Below are 7733 nucleotides of genomic sequence, written 5' to 3'. Positions count from 1 at the left end.
TGAACTGTTGATGTGGGGTCTTGGCTGGCTTGGTACAACCCAACCAGCCTGTGTTGTGATCCCAGACAACTCCCAAGCACAGCTCGGAGGTCAGGAATGGGGGAAACCAGCCTGGTTTTGGAGAATAATGGAGTCAACCGTGTTGATGCAAGCTGTGTTGGTTGCCCATGCGGCCTGAGAGCAGGCTCGGGCCCACTTTGTCTACTAACAGGGACGTAGCCATTGAGTTCAGACAGCACGTGTCATGCCAGAGTGGACCTAAAATCTTTTACTTTTTGGAGATCCACTACTAAGATAGGCCAACGCTAAACTTGGACTTTTTTCTGAGATTAAATAAATGTAAGGCCTCTGGTGCTTGTTTAGTTATCGGTGTCTGAAGCTGTGTGTTATCATCGGGGGGTTTTGTCTGTCTGGGGATTTTGGTAGCAAAAAATCTGGCGTGTCATTCTGAATGGAGCTGTCTCTCTGTCCTGCACCGGGAAACACATCCTTTCTATGCAACAGCCGCGTGGCAGCACAAGGACTGATGCTGCCTTCAGCGGCAAAAGCTGGATTCTTGGCATGGGGGCTTTTCTGAAGGTGGACACAGAGTGGCCAGGGGAGAGGTGGGGAGGAAACTTGAGGGGGAATGCTGGTTTCCTTTAAATGCTCATTGTGCCTAGGATTAAGATTCTTTGTATTGCTGCCTGGCTGGCTAACCAAAGCTGCATTGAAATCAACTCAAAAGTGCATATTTGCGCTCTTATTCTTGCCGTATTGTAAAAATTGCCTGCGGCTAGAAACTTAGAGACAGAAAACATTTGGTCCATCCAAAATTAGAAGGAAAATGTATTTTGAAGTGTTGTTTGCAGCTAGAAGCAAGGGTTTGAAGTAACTGTATATTACACAGGGTTTTTTCCAATACAACAGTTTTTACTTGCCACTTTAATTGACTTTATTCCACAACAACAGTTTCAAGAGAAGCGGCGTAAATAGCGATGCTGTCTCAAAACCCACTGTGTTTCAAACCTGTCTATAAATACTTGAAGTATTTTCGCCTATGTTTTCTTCTTGAATCAACTCCTTGATTGTCTCCCCGCTAAATAAAACGTGCTGGCACACCGGTTACTTGCGTGCTGCCCAGCAAAGTCCTGCCTGCGGGCCCGGCAGGGGATACGCCACGCTACTTAAAAGCCGAACACCAGCCCTATGTGAAGGGACAGGGGCTTAGCCCAGCTCTCCTGGCTTTTCTTTTTGATGCTCTGAAACTGCAGCGTTCCCGTGTACGAGCTAGAAGGTACGAATGAAAATCGTAAGCGCAGTGAGGGATCATCCATTTTCTTTGTGGTGTTAGGGATGGTGGGGCAGTAGGGAAATGTAGGCCCCTTGTTGAGACCTAGCAATAAATGGCTCTTCATTTGCTATGTTTTAAACTCCTAACAGTCTGGGGGTTCTTCAAACTTTACCATTTCTGTGCGTTAGAACCAAATTTTCAGTGTGAAAATCTGCAGAGTGATCCTCTTGACTTGGACAATCTTCTGAATTATATTGAAAATATCTGTTAGTTCTTAGCTTTTTAGATTCACTTCGGGTAGGTCAAAAAAGTAACACTTGGGGGGGGAAAAAGAGAAAGACCCAAAACTTTGGCTTAGTACATTTCTGTTATAAAACGAAGCATGGTTTTAGTGGAATTCTGTGCTGTTTTGGGCTTTTGTGTAAAAGGCTGAAGGCAGATTATTATTTAAACCAGGTGCAAATAAATATCCCTGTAATGTATATGAACAAATTTAAACCGCGTATTGTAAGTATATAAACTGTATATTAAAGACACTATTTTCATGATATTTCAAACGTGTACAGAATTTGTTGTACTGAGTCGTTTGGGTTGCACGTATTATATAAAATGGTTGGTTTTCATTTAGTAATTTCACTGACTGACTTACCCTCTTGATCGTCTCAGTATAATTCAGAAATAAGCGCTTCTCAAATAGTGAAGTCACAAGGTAAGATTGGGATAATTGAGAGGAGCGATCAGGCTTTTGCTTTTAACCTCTCAAGACACATTACTTTGCCTTGTCTTGTGATTCCACTTGATCCCCTTCAGCAAGAGCATCGAGCTGTGTGTTCCCCAAAGAATTTGTTGCCAGACAGCTTTCCTGTCTCCAGCAGACATTCACCTAAAACACTATTTTCCTGAGCCCTCAGCCTATTATCTTTGTTTTAGAGAAATGTATTCAATTATAATTTGGATATGCTTTCAAGCACAAGACCATGCGCGAGTATTTCTGCTTTGCAAAAAGCCTCTGAAGCCTTTATGGGGCGGGGAGAAAACTAGAGACAAAACAACGTTGTGCTCTAGGTTGCCTGCTCACGTTTCCTGTGGTGTTGGCAGCGGGGGGAAATGTCAGCTCTGCAGCCATCCACACGTCATGCGGACAAGTTGCTGTTGTGCCAAATTCCCCTTGGGCTGAAGCTTCATTCGCCAATACTCGGCCAAAAGAAAGTTTACTCCAGCACAGTGGTAGTTGTGGAGGGTTTTTATGGAGGGACTCTATGAGAAATAAAGCAGGGCTGATTCTGCCGCAGTGGTTGCCATTGGATTTGGGACAGATGGGGTTTACTTGCCTCCAACCCTCGCATCTGGGAGAAGGGAGAGAGCGTGTCTGGAGGCAGGGTGTGCATCATCTGGGGAGGGGAATAGGGAGAAGCAGAATTGCTTTCACAAGTTAAGAAAACTCTCATTCACCACGAGCAAGGCTGTCTAGGGCACATCTCTGCTCAGCTCTCCAAAGAGGGGAAAGGAATTTTTTGAATGCTCCAGTCAGTTGTCTCCAGGCTGGGTGAAAGAGTCTATGGGAAAACATTCGATACAGGAAGGGGAAGGACTATAGCCCAAGTCAAAATGTGGCCATCTCCCTATCAGGAAAGTGCTGTTCTAAGGCTTTTATGTGTATTAGAGTAGTCATCGAGCCTGACATAAATCTCCCATCTGACTCCAGTCACCATGGCTACCTGTAAATGTGAATAAGGAATACAGGCAGGGGAGGGACCTGAAAATGCAGCTCTCATCTCTTTGGGAAGTGCAAGTTTAATGCTCATGGACATGCCGCTCCTCTTGGTATGATACGTTTGCTCCCCTAGATCTGTCAGGCATGTGTGTACCCTGTTCTCCCTCTCACTGGGGCTCCTGTCCTTAAGTCGAGTTGCTATGGGATTCAGGATACTGAGAGCGCCTGACATCCTATCTCATGATGCCGATGACTAATCACTGAAGTCCTTAGCTGCAGTAGACTGTGCTAGCTCAGGTCATCACTAGCTTGGGGCACTCTACACCACGTTCTGTTGACCAGGTATAAACATGCCTTATGTCACCAGATGCACACATCATATGCAACCACTTTTTCTACTGCACAGGGTGACCAAAAGCTGCAAACCTGGGTGAAGCTCTCCTGTTATACCTTTGTTCCGTGCCATAAGCAATGGGATTTGCCATTCCAGAATGAACAGAAAATCTGGGCTGCTTGGGCAGTTGCCCTCGGTGATTTTGCCTAGGCCCTCTGTGCTGCTGGACCATCTCCCTAGCAGCCTTGCTCCCATGGCAGCATGATTTTAGGGGTTCCCTTGGCATCCCTTGCTAACCACTGCCTCAGTCCCTATGGGCGGCTGTTGGAATGGCAGGTCTGGCGGTTGCACAAACACTCAAGATTAATTGTATTCTGCATATAGATTTTTTTCTTCTCTTGCCTGTGGTTGTGAAGATCATTTTTTGTTGAAGGTTAACAGTATTTATATTTTTACTCAGTTACCTGGATCCAGCATTTCTCCTTTCCCAGGATAAAGTTGCTGTACGTTTTCAGTCAGCACAATGAAGAGCTGATGTGGCTTTGAGAAGGAGATGTCTTCTCCCCGTTCTCACCATCCGATTCCAAAGGTGGAAAGCTCAAGATGGGTAACCAGGCCACCACAATGTGAGCATAGAAATAAAACCCAAGTCTTTATTTATTGCTCAATGAGACCTCAAAATGCCCTTGACTCCCGGGCAGGACAAAAGGAATCTGGTGCCAAACACGCTTAGATTAAATGAAAACCATTCCTCAACAGGGAGTCTGGGGTAGGAAGAAGAAGAATAAAAGGAAAGAAAACAGGGAGGAAGGAGGCAACATATTTAAGGCACCAAGTCTAAGGAGCTGGCAATGAAGCAGAGGGACATGTCCTCTAGCTTTGTGTGGCAGTGACTGCTGTAGTACTTGTTCGTACCACACAGTGTCAGACTGGCACACAGCCGCAGAAAGGTGACACCGACTGTAAGGATCGTAGAGGATGATGGATGGGCTCGGGGATCTCGTTAGGACTCTCTGCCAATCCCATAAAAGCTCTGCCACAAGAAGGAGCTGGTTTAATTGCAGTGCTGCTGTTCCACTATACAGTATCAACAATTATTCTTAATGAATATGGGGGGTCAGTGAAGCAGATCTCCAGGGCTGGGTTTCCAGTGGAATAGTGCAAACAGAAAGCAGGAGGAAGCTCTAATGGGTTGACACTGAAAGAACTGGCAGAAGGTCTGGCAGAGGCCTGAAGAACTGCGTATATCTCAGCTAATCTTACTTATTTAATTACAACTCTGCAAGTGGGAGAAATGTATGACAGCTAGAAACAATCTTAAATGCTAGTCCTAGATAGCCTTTGCTCCTGAAGAATGAAGCACAGGCCATCCTGGTAACCAGCCCTCCAGTTTCCTCCTGAAGACAATGGGTGTTTTTATCCTTCAGAAAGACTGGAAAATCATACTGGATTAGTATTTCATAGAACCATAGAATAGTTTGAGTAGGAAGAGACCTTTAAAGTTCATTTACTCCAACCCCCCTCCCATGGGCAGAGACATCTTTCACCAGACCAGGTTGCTCAAAGCCCCATCCAACCTGGCCTTCAACACTTCCAAGGAGGGGGCATCCACAGCTTCTCTGGGCAACCTGTGCCCATGTCCCACCACCCTCATCATAAAAAATGTCTTCTTTATAGCAAATCTAAATCTACCCTCTTTCAGTTTAAAACCATTGCCCCTTGTCCTGTCACTATACATCGTGGTAAAGAGCCTCTCTCCGTCTTTCGTATGAGCCCCCTTTACATATTGAAAGGCCGCAATCAGGTGTCCCCGCAGCCTTCTCTCCTCCAGGCTGAACAACCCCAACTCTCTCAGCCTTTCTTCATAGGAGAGGTGTTTCCAGCCCTCGGATCGTTTTCATGGCCCTGAAATTTCTCCTTTTACTAACAAATCAGTGAATAGAGATTCAATCCCCAATAGAGATGGGGACGGCCCTCTGTCTCCATCTGTCCCACACAGGCCTGTGGTTCTCTTGCCTTACTATTGATTTCTCAAATGTTTTTGTCTTCTGCTTCCTGTAATGAAAGGCAGTGACAGTTAAACACTTTTCTCTTGCCTATCTAGTAAGCTTTCCAATAATCCTTCCTTCCTGACTTAAAAAGAAAAAGGTAAGGGCACATACTGTTTCTTCTTTTGATTCTTCTCTGCTGCAGCTGGTTTACTGAAAAAGTGTCATTTCAGAGGGTCTCCAATGTTCATTTTTTACTTTATAGAATTCAATCTGAGCTTCTTGTGCAATGCTAAAAACTAGGACTTGGAAACTGAGCCTCCAGCAGGACTGCAGCAGCCCAAGGATAAAACAGCCCACCATTAAAAAAGCAACAAACAGTACAAATCCATGTTTCTGTTTGACCTACAATCCAACCCAGCGTATCCTTTCATTTTGCCACACTCCTCTGATACCTTTTGGCCTCCAGAGGCTGGGGTGCCTCTTGCTGTGGGCGACGGGGTGGCTGCAGGAGGTGGGTGGCTGCTTCTGGCCCCACACGGAGCCCTCCCAGTATGCCCAGGCAAAACGGCCCCTCCTGCTGTCTGCACCCCTTTTGCTCCGAGAGCTTTAACCTCTGAGCCTCCATTGCAGATAAACTTGGGTCTGCCTTCCACCGTACCTGCAAACCCTGAAGGAATCAGGTAGGGTGATACCCGCTTATAAAAGCACGTGACTGGTGTTTATAAAATACCCCACTGCTGTTAAGCAGCAAGAACTGTGTTGAGGACCACAAAGCTTTCAGTTGATGGAGTTTATTTCTTTCCTTCTTCTTCCCCGTTTCTTCATGTTTAAAATGAACTCATCCCCAAGCCCAGTATTTCTGCTCCTACTGCCCTGAAAGTGGTTTGGTTATTTCCCCACTCTGGGGATTACCAAGACACCTTCAGCTACTGTCCAGTTGTGCAGAGCTCAGTTTCCTAAGCATGTATAAGGTCACTGATATTTGATAACTAGCAGCTGAAATTTGATTTTTATTGCTTATCGAAACGGCTTGTGTTCATATTTCCTTAACCCAGTGTTTCTACAAGAAAATTGAAATACCTACCTCAAGTAAAACTATACAGATAATCCATGAAAACTGGTGTCATCTTTTTCCTTCTGATGGCTTTAAACAGAAAAAAAACAGAGACGGGCAAAGCACAAGTAAAAGGAGTTATATTTAGGCTGCAGGTTCTTACTCTTAAGCTTGAAATCTCAGGGCTGATCACGAACCTGCCTGGAGCCATGAATTTCCATATACAAGATGCAGCTTTGAAACGTTTTTCAAAAAGTCTTATGTTTGAACTGTGGAAAACCAGAGATGAGAAGGCAGTTTCTAAAGGAGAGAGAGGCCTCTCTGTCGCACTGTGCCTTTCATCTCCAAACACAAAGGACCAACACACAGAAAAAGAGCCGGCGTAAGCCCAGCCGCAGCGACTCAGCCCAAGGTTGCAGCCCGGTATCGCTTCCCTCACAGCAGCCCCAAGCAAAGGCTTTGGCAAGGGAATGGGAACAGGACACACCAGGATATTTCTTGGGACTGCTTTCCCCGTCTCCAATGATTTACATCTCAGGGGCTTTCAGAGACAGAAGAGGTGTTTTGTATTTAAAAGTCACTTGTCTTCACTAATGAGTTTCCAATGCAAATTTTTACCTGCAACTTATGTTGGATTTTACTCAGAAGAGCTAAGCAAAAATCAAAATTTTAGGAACAGATGCATTTAAAGACCCCAGCACCACCACTATAACAGTATCAGCAGGTTGTGTTTGTAAACCATATGTGACTCTGCCTCTGGTATTTTTGTTCTTGCATGCTTTTGCAAAGCGTTACAACTTTCTGTTGGTTGTAATCACAGAGCCTGAGATTCAGGCCATAACCTGTGGAGCACCTTGAATTAGGGGATGCTTGTTTCTGACTGGGTCAAAAAAAACCCCTCCCAATTCTCAAGGGATGCAGTCTGCACCCAGTCATTCATGGGGATCTAAAGAAAATGTGGCCAAATACCAAGGAACAAAGTAAATGTTGTCTTGGACCCCAATCCTCAGCATTTCTCAAGTTCTGTGTGAAACCAACCTTACCACATGGGTTTCTGCATTTATTTCTCAGACAAAATTCACCCTGAAATGAAAAAGGATTTTTAGAAGCCAGAGGGGATTCCAGCCAAGAAACTAAAATAATGTTCATCAGCAAAATCTGACCCAAGGCATTATTGAGCCTCTTACACCTGTGTTATATATCAGAAAAATTCTTCCCAGAGAGCCATTCTCCATAACAGCCACTGCTTATTGCTCTGCATTTTGCCATAAGCCAAGTTCATAAATGTATTTTTAATTGATGTAATGGAAGACTCAGAATTTGGGGGGGGGAAAAGGACTATAATTCCTTCAATTATGCTGAAATAT

The sequence above is a fragment of the Egretta garzetta genome, unplaced genomic scaffold, assembly GCF_000687185.1.
Source record: "Egretta garzetta isolate BGI_Z169 unplaced genomic scaffold, ASM68718v1 scaffold35, whole genome shotgun sequence".
In the NCBI taxonomy this organism is placed as follows: domain Eukaryota; kingdom Metazoa; phylum Chordata; class Aves; order Pelecaniformes; family Ardeidae; genus Egretta; species Egretta garzetta.
Note: the sequence above shows the minus strand (reverse complement) of the source record.